Source organism: Otolemur garnettii, unplaced genomic scaffold (assembly GCF_000181295.1).
Source record: "Otolemur garnettii isolate 467f Iridium unplaced genomic scaffold, OtoGar3 scaffold00049, whole genome shotgun sequence".
Lineage (NCBI taxonomy): Eukaryota > Metazoa > Chordata > Mammalia > Primates > Galagidae > Otolemur > Otolemur garnettii.
In genome coordinates, this window is record NW_003852444.1 from 10,243,315 (window position 1) to 10,251,306 (window position 7,992).

Sequence of the window (7,992 nt, forward strand, 5' to 3'; positions counted from 1 at the left end):
AATGGAAGACATATGGACATGGGTGTTTATCTTTTTGTGTCTGATTAGCAGAAATCTTCTGAGTACCTGCTATAGTGTAGAGGAAGAGTGGAAACTCACAGGCGGAACTAAGTTGGTTTTCTGGTTTAGATTATGAGATTATTCCAGAGGGTTTGTTCAGGAAGGTTGAGAAAGGAGTAAAAGTTGCAGAGACACTCTCTACTGAATGTCTGAGATGAGCTGTGCAGGAGAAACGACTGTCCCCTTCTCTTTACTAGGAAAAACAGCTGATGTGGACTGCCTTAGGGACCGAGGAACCATTATAAAAACGTCATCAGCTGCAGGGCAGCGCTGCTACCCACAGGCTGCACAGGAGAAAGACCTGGAGACAGAGGAGAACGTGAGTCGGGATAACATGCTGCACGCGTCTCTAGCTGATGGTCCAGATCACCAGGCATCTTCCTTCTGTAATTAGTGCTAACTGGCCAGTGCTTTTTTTGTTGAACTGATGTTTAGGGAGCAAAGGAAAGGGATGGTGAGGAGGGCACACCCAGGCAGCAGAGATGGCTAAGAGGAGGGACTGTTTGAAGGTAAGGATGGAGTGGGAGTTAAGAGGGCTCAAAAGTTTAAAGTGCCTCGGGGTCCCACAGAGCGTCTCACTTTTGCTGATGGCTGCACCTGGGCTTTAAAAATGAAATATCTGCTGAGTGGATTAAAGGAGTGAATTGAATTCCCGAGGCTCCGATTACTTTTCCCTTCGCCAGAGTTTATCAGAGATGATCAGTAAGACTATTAGATCTTATGTACGCTCCTTTCCGCTTTTTAGCTTCACAGCATGTGAAATGTAGGATTCATGTGTGTGCATGCGTGTGTGCGTGTGTGTGTGTTTGTGTGTGTGTGTGCAGGGGCATGTGCTTTTTCACAGATGAGCCCAACTGAGAAGACTGCTAAAGAAAATTCCCTAAGAACTGAGAGACCTATGAGAGAGGACAGGCATGTGCAAAGGGAACGCCATCCTCAGAATCAAAGGCACTGTTCTCCCTCCTTCCCTGGAGCCTGTCATGCAGACCGGCTCCACCCTGGTTCACCCTGAGAGATAGGAAGCTGGACAGCTAGCGCCTGGAGAGGCCAGCACAAAGATGCTGCTGATATGCCATTATACGGCTTCTCCCAGCAGCCAAACGGGAGGTACCGGCGGCACACTGCTCACCCCACGAACGCTGATTTCTGCAGGAGGCTATTCCCTGAGTGTACCAAAGCTTATTGAAGGTTGAACACTCAAACTCAGAAAGGCAAATGGAAACACAGCAGTAGTCTTTGAACCTTTCAGGGTCTGTGAACTGCTAGAACCTTGTTCATGAGTCCTTTGTGCCCACAAATGGGCCGGCAAAAAAATGTACCTGAACAGAGGGTACGAGACCAACGTGCTGCTCAGCTAACACAAAGCAGCAGGTTCTCCTTGGGTTTAATCTGGCCTGAAGTCATAGGAGATGTCTCCAGAACAGGCTCTCTGTGCCTCCAGAGATGAATACAAACTAGAGCGCACGGGAAGGACACGACAAACCCTTCCTGAACTGTACAGGACCGAGTCAGGACGTCAGGGCACTGGCACACTTGCGATTAGTTTTCAGGTCCTCTGATATGTCCAAGCCTGATGCCAAGCAACTTCGATTTTAGGGAAAAGAAAGGTTTTTGTTCTCTATAAAATAATGGTGGTGATAGTCAAAATAAATAGATGACATATTGACAATAAGAATGTCAAAGCCAGGTACAGTGGCACATGCCTATAATCCTAACTGTTCCAAGGCTGAGACAGGGGTGGGATGTATCACTTGAGCCCAGGAGTTCAAGACCCAGTAGTTCAAGACCAGAGAGAAGTTGATGGGAGCAGAACCCAGTTAGCTAAGGAAGCAGCTGTTCTAGTTGGTGAATAAGTGCCCAGTTATCGCAGTGTCATGCTGAAGAATGGCATTGTCCCAAAGAGGCCTGAGACCTTGATTGCTTCAACCATGGTCAAATTGCATTTTAACTGGTACTTTTCTACCTTAGGCTAGAGCCAATGCCATTTACTGGACTCTGAAAATTAGGAGAAAAAGACAGGTAATTGACTAAATCTAGCTTCTAGGAACTTAGCCCTTCTCAGATTCCATTAGACCTTCAAGGAGTGACCTTGCTGAGAGCAGAGATATCTGATTGATTGATTATTTATTGTTTTGGTATGTGTTTTTCAGGACTCTTTGGTCCCTAAGTCATTGGGAGAGTATGTAATAAACTCATTACATGTGAATTCATACTGGGCATGGATTTTAAGGATCTGTAGATGTGGTTTTTCCTTTTCCTTAGAAAGAACACTTTTTTTTCTTTATTAAATCATAACTGTGTACATTAATGCAGTCATGGGGTACAATGTGCTGGTTTTATATACAATTTGAAATATTTTCATCAAACTGGTTAACATAGCCTTCATGGTATTTTCTTAGTTATTGTGTTAAGACATTTATATTCTACATTTAGTAAGTTTCACATGTACCCTTGTAAGATGCACTGTAGGTGTGGTCCCACCAATTACCTTCCCTCCATGTGAAACTTACTAAATGCAGAAAGAACACTTTTATTGAACAAGTTTCTATGAGAGTTCTGCTTGCTCCCTAACTTCCATTTCAAAGACTGGAATCAGGAAACTGATATGCTTATTTGCAAAAAAGGGAAAGAATGTGTTTTAGGAAGTATTGATTACATTTCAATCATTTCTTGGGTTACGAACATTTTGAGAAGGAAATGTTAACTAAGGTCCATCATGCATTCATCTAGATGTTATGTTAAGACTCTTTCCTACAGGATTTGTAGATTCAGTGGTTTATACGTCTGGAATTACTTCAGGAGCTATCCTCGAGGTAAAAATGTAAGATGGACGACAATTCATGGAGTCAAGTATTAGAGGCGATTGAAAAAATACAGAAAGAAAATGTTACTTAATGGATTCTTTTCAACCTAAGGGTTTATCTACAATAGACTACATTATTGGAAATGACATACACCACAATTTTATTGATAACTTTGAATAAGGACATTTAAGATTCATTTATTAAACTTAATAAAACCAGGAAGTTGAGAATGCTCTATTGTTATTAGTGACAAAATCAGAATTCAACATTTTCCTGATAAGCATGAGACCAAAATTATGAAATTTAAGATCAAGAAATGTTTTTTACTTACATTCCAAATTACTGGCTTTGTAAAGATTATAAGACAATAAGAAGAAGACTTAAGGATTTTAATTTGCCAGAAATCAGTCTAAGTCAGGACTCTGGCCAGGTGCTTAGCTAAACAATGGTATCAACTGAAAGCCTTGGGCTGGATGGACAGCAACATGATTAGCAGGACAAATGGTGGAAAACTGAAACCAACTGGAATCACCTTCTAGAAGCTTGCATAACTGTCCAATGGCTCTCTACTCTGCCTGAAACCTGAACTTACTTGAGCAGTGGTCACATGGCTATGATGCCTTAAAGAAGCTGTCTCAAGCTACTTCTCTCACTATATTCTCTCTGGGTTCTCTTTCTGTTGCTACGATGTGTTTACCATAGAGGCTACCATTCGCCACTTCCTCTGCCTGGAACGTGCTGCCCAGAGATCTTCATTTGTATCATTCATGAGCGGCTCACATGGCACCTTCTGAGAGGACTTCTCTTACTATTGATCAAAAATAAGCCACCTCTCCCCAGATACCTTCGATCCTATTATTCATTATAATATCTTTATCTTATTTGCTTTATGACATTTTTTACTACCTGAGACTATCTTCCAATTTATGTTACCTGCTTCATGAAATGTATAACGTCACCTGTCTCCCTGTCTGCTGTGTTCCTAGCATCTAGAATAGTCCCCCGGCGAGAACAGTGGCCCTAGAAGTATTTGTTGAATAAAAAGTTAAACATTTGTGCTTGGCAGATTGTGGCAGACTGTGTTTAATTCTAGGCACCTCATTTTGAGAGGGACACTGGATTTTATCCAGGAGAGAATAACCAGGATGGTGAAACTTCCTCTTATGAGGAAGCTACTTCTATCTGAAGAAGAGAAGTCTAACAGGAAACACGATAGTCATCTTGAAGAAAAGAAAGTGAACTTGTTTTGCCAATATTCCAGATGGCAAAACTAGAAGGAATGGGTAATTTACAGAGAAGCAGCCTTTTGGTTCAGTGATGAGGAAGAACTTTTTTTTTCTTTTAAAGGAAAGGAGGCCAGTTGCTTAACCTTTGGAATGGTAAGTTTCCTGCTAAGGTCTGTATTCAGTGGAGGCTGGATAGCCATCTGTCAGGGGTGATGTAAAATGAATTCTCACGTGGTTAAGAGGGGGGGAAGGTAAACTAGAAAACCTGTAAGTCCTCTCGTTTCTAAACATGTGAATGATTCTATAAGTCTATTCAAAATACAAATATAGTATTTCCCAAAGAGTATTCCTTGAAACATTAGATTCCTGTGACACTCTTGTAAAAAAAAATCATTTAGGAAATACTATATACTGTACCTCCTTCTGTGCTGTTCTACTAAAGAAATCTATTTAATGTTTAACCAACTTTTTTTCCTAAACCTATTTTAACCTTGGAACCAGTTTTTACACAGTCCCTATTACCATCCCACAGAGCTGGATCCTACAGAACACATTTCAGGAAATGTTAGCCTACCCTCTGGGGAAGAGTATTGTTTTCTGCTTAGAAAGCCTTAGATTCCAAAGCTGCTAGAATTTCTATTTCTACATTCTGGTCAGTGCCAAAGCTTTCGGCTAAAAACTTGGAGAAAATGTTTCAATTTTCTGCAATTTCATAAAGACAAATCATCTATATATCACAGGAATTGGCAGGGTTTTATTGGGTTAGAAGAACACAAGCAGCTCAGAGAAATTGACATTCTATGGAACATATTTACATTAAGAGTTATTTCCTTGAACATTATGCCCACAAATAACTCAAGTACAGTTAGTTGCAAGATATTGAAAATATTAAAATTTCATATACTGAAATGCTTAGAGAAGAACAATCAGAGTATATTGTTAAAGCTCACCAAGAGAAAGGAAATTGGATGAGACTTTTAGAAGAAGAAACCTTTTTCCTTTGCTTTAATTTTTTTTTAATTTGGTAAGAATGCAAAAGATTGGACTGATTCATTTGGTCAATAAATACTTGAGTTCCTACTTTGTGTTAGACACTAGTGATGCCATTGTGAGCAAAAAAACATTACCCTTGCTTTCAGGAAGCTCACTATTTAGGGAAGAAGCAGACAATTAAATAAGCCATCATTTAAGGCAGGAGTAGACAACTACATAAGCCATTATAATAAATTGTGATAAGAACATGATGGCTGGTATTGGCTCTTAAGAGTAGATTGTTAATTTTTTAGGACCTTTATGAGCCAGTTATTAAGCATAGTCATCATTAAAAATTGTATTGTGTAAATGTACAATTAGTTGAATTTTATTAAAAACAATCATAATAACTCAAAACTTATAAATTCTCAGTTATTTTATATTTTACTTCTCTCTGTGCTCTCGAGGTTATTAACTTCTATTATATCTGTATGATAGAAATTCAAATATAATAGTGTGTTACTTTGCATTTCTTCCTAAGACTGCATTCAGCACTATGTTGGTAGCTTAAAATTGGCCATGGTAGGAGTATTTACACCATAGAAATTGGCAAACACTATAAATCATGGTTTGATTTGTTGGTTTCCCGGACTCTTCCTCCCTCCCCACCCAGGGTTGGTTGCTAAACATTTACCAGAATACTGTTAGATAAGGACTATTTTCAAGTCCTAAGGCTTTAAGCTAACACAGCAAGCTACCAAACAAGGTTTCTGTACTCTGCTATTCTTGGCTTCAGGAAGGCTATCCTATAACAAAAACATATTTGCTTTCATTTAAATATATTTTCACTCAATAAACATATATTGACCAATCTACCAGGGCAAGGCTCTGACACAGATGTAGAATTAAATTAGAAACAGTCCCTGATCTCAGAAAATTTATAATCTCATTGAGGAGTTAAGATGCGAAAGGACACTAAATACTAAAATTGTAAACCATAACTTTTAAATCATGGTCCAGACATCATATATTATGAGATTTCAGTGAACAAGAACACTTCAGATCCTGGGGAAGGAGTGGGATGCACTTGTGGATAAGATCTCACAGTTGAAGGGAAGTGTAAAGAATATTTTAAGGATGAGGGAAGAATTGTGGAGGTGTGAGGGATGGAGAAAATGCTGAACATGCTTCAGGGGACAGTGACCAGACCAACTAGAAGAAAGTCTGGTCTGTGTTATACTAGTCTGGCTAAGAGGCAATTGTCTTCCACAGCTGTCTCTTATAAGAACGCTTGCATTAGTAATAAAGATGCTGAAAGTGGGAGAGTTTCAACATGGTTTCCTTTGAGTATATCAAATCCTTGGCAAATTAAAAATCTTCATGAGGGGGTGGGAAGGAGATCAGCCATAATACTGTCACCTCATTGACGGAAAGGTTAATGTAAAAATTATCACAGACCCTGTGGACATCTTCCTCTTCTATGTTTCTTAGCCAAAAAGGGCCATATTTCATAGCTTCCCTTTGCTAGGTGATGCGATGCTAAGGTTCCCAAGTAGAGTCTCATTCATAGGCACATTTCCAGAGGTATCGTACCTCCCAGTGGGGGGCTCTCTGAGGGCCTGGGTCTCTATCCCCAAATCCCTAAGTTCCGAGATACTCTAGTACAGTTGTGAGAAATTAATCCTTTACTTTTCTAGAAAAACTGCCCTTGCTCCTGCCAATAAAACTTTTTGGCAAAAGAAGCTATGTTTACATAGTAAATAAATCTTACTCATCAAAGTTATTCCATCTATTCTATTACCCAGTAGGGCGAGTGTAATTAATAGTAAGGTACTACATATTACAAAATAGTCAGAAGAGGGGCTGCTGAATGCTCTTATCACAAATAATAAATGCATGGGTGATGGACATGCTAACTTCTCCCATTTGATCCCCACAAAACACACACAGTTATATAAATACCAAAGTGTACCCCATAGATATGTATAATTGCAATGCATCAATTAATAAAGTCTGTAGAATGTTATCTTAAAAAAGGAAAATAAACTATCCCAGTTAGCTTTCTAAGAGAGGCACAATAGGTGATCTTACCATGAATTTTACAAATAAATATAAAAGTGATGACAGCTATTTATGGCAACATTATAATGATGAGTCTCAACACTAGGTCAAAATCCAGTAATCTCGCCACTGTAGCAGGGGGTGGCAAACTACGGCCAGTGGGCCAAATCTAACCCGCCACTCACTTGTGTAGTTAAAGCTTACTGGAACGCAGCCACATGTATTCATTTATATATTGTCTACAGCTACTTTCCTGCTCCAAACGCAGAACTGAATAGCTGCAACAGAGATTGCATTGTCCACAGAGATGAAAATTATTTACCATCTGGCCCTTTACAGAAAAAATTTGCTGACTTTTTAACTGTCCCATTTTGCCTTATTTGAATGGTCATAAGTTCCCAGCAATAAAAGTATGGATTCTTTCAGTCCAGCACAGAGCAAAACATTCTCTATCTATGGAATAGTGGACAGGGATCCACGCCATCTACACGTCAGCATGGGTTGTCTGATCCCAGAACGCCACCCCTGGGATACGTGCCATTAACACACAGTTCCGTTAAAGGTGGCAAAAAGACTGTGGTTACAAAGGTACTTGACTAACATCAGATTGGCTTGGGTTTTCTACTGTTAGTGTTTTTTAGATTTACAAGAAACTGGGGAAAAAGAGCAGAGTAGAAAGGTAAAACCCAAGGCTGAAAAGATTACGAGAAAGCCTGAGAGATGAGCAAGCAGCTAACAGGGCTGGAAGGGAGTCTGTGGCAGTCTGGTGTCAGCCAGCTTCTTACATGGTTTTTCCTCAAATTTCCTTTCACTTTATCCTCTATTTCTTTGCTCGATTGAAGACCAACTTTAGAGATATAAAATAACTG

At 39.6% G+C, this 7,992-nt stretch overlaps 1 protein-coding gene across 2 annotated transcripts in view; it reads right to left on the reverse strand.

Annotated features, from left to right (window-relative positions):
* EXOC4 (exocyst complex component 4) overlaps positions 1–7,992 on the reverse strand; it is an 812,900-nt gene that overhangs the window by 206,634 nt on the left and 598,274 nt on the right. The gene's annotated exons all lie outside the window — the stretch shown is intronic.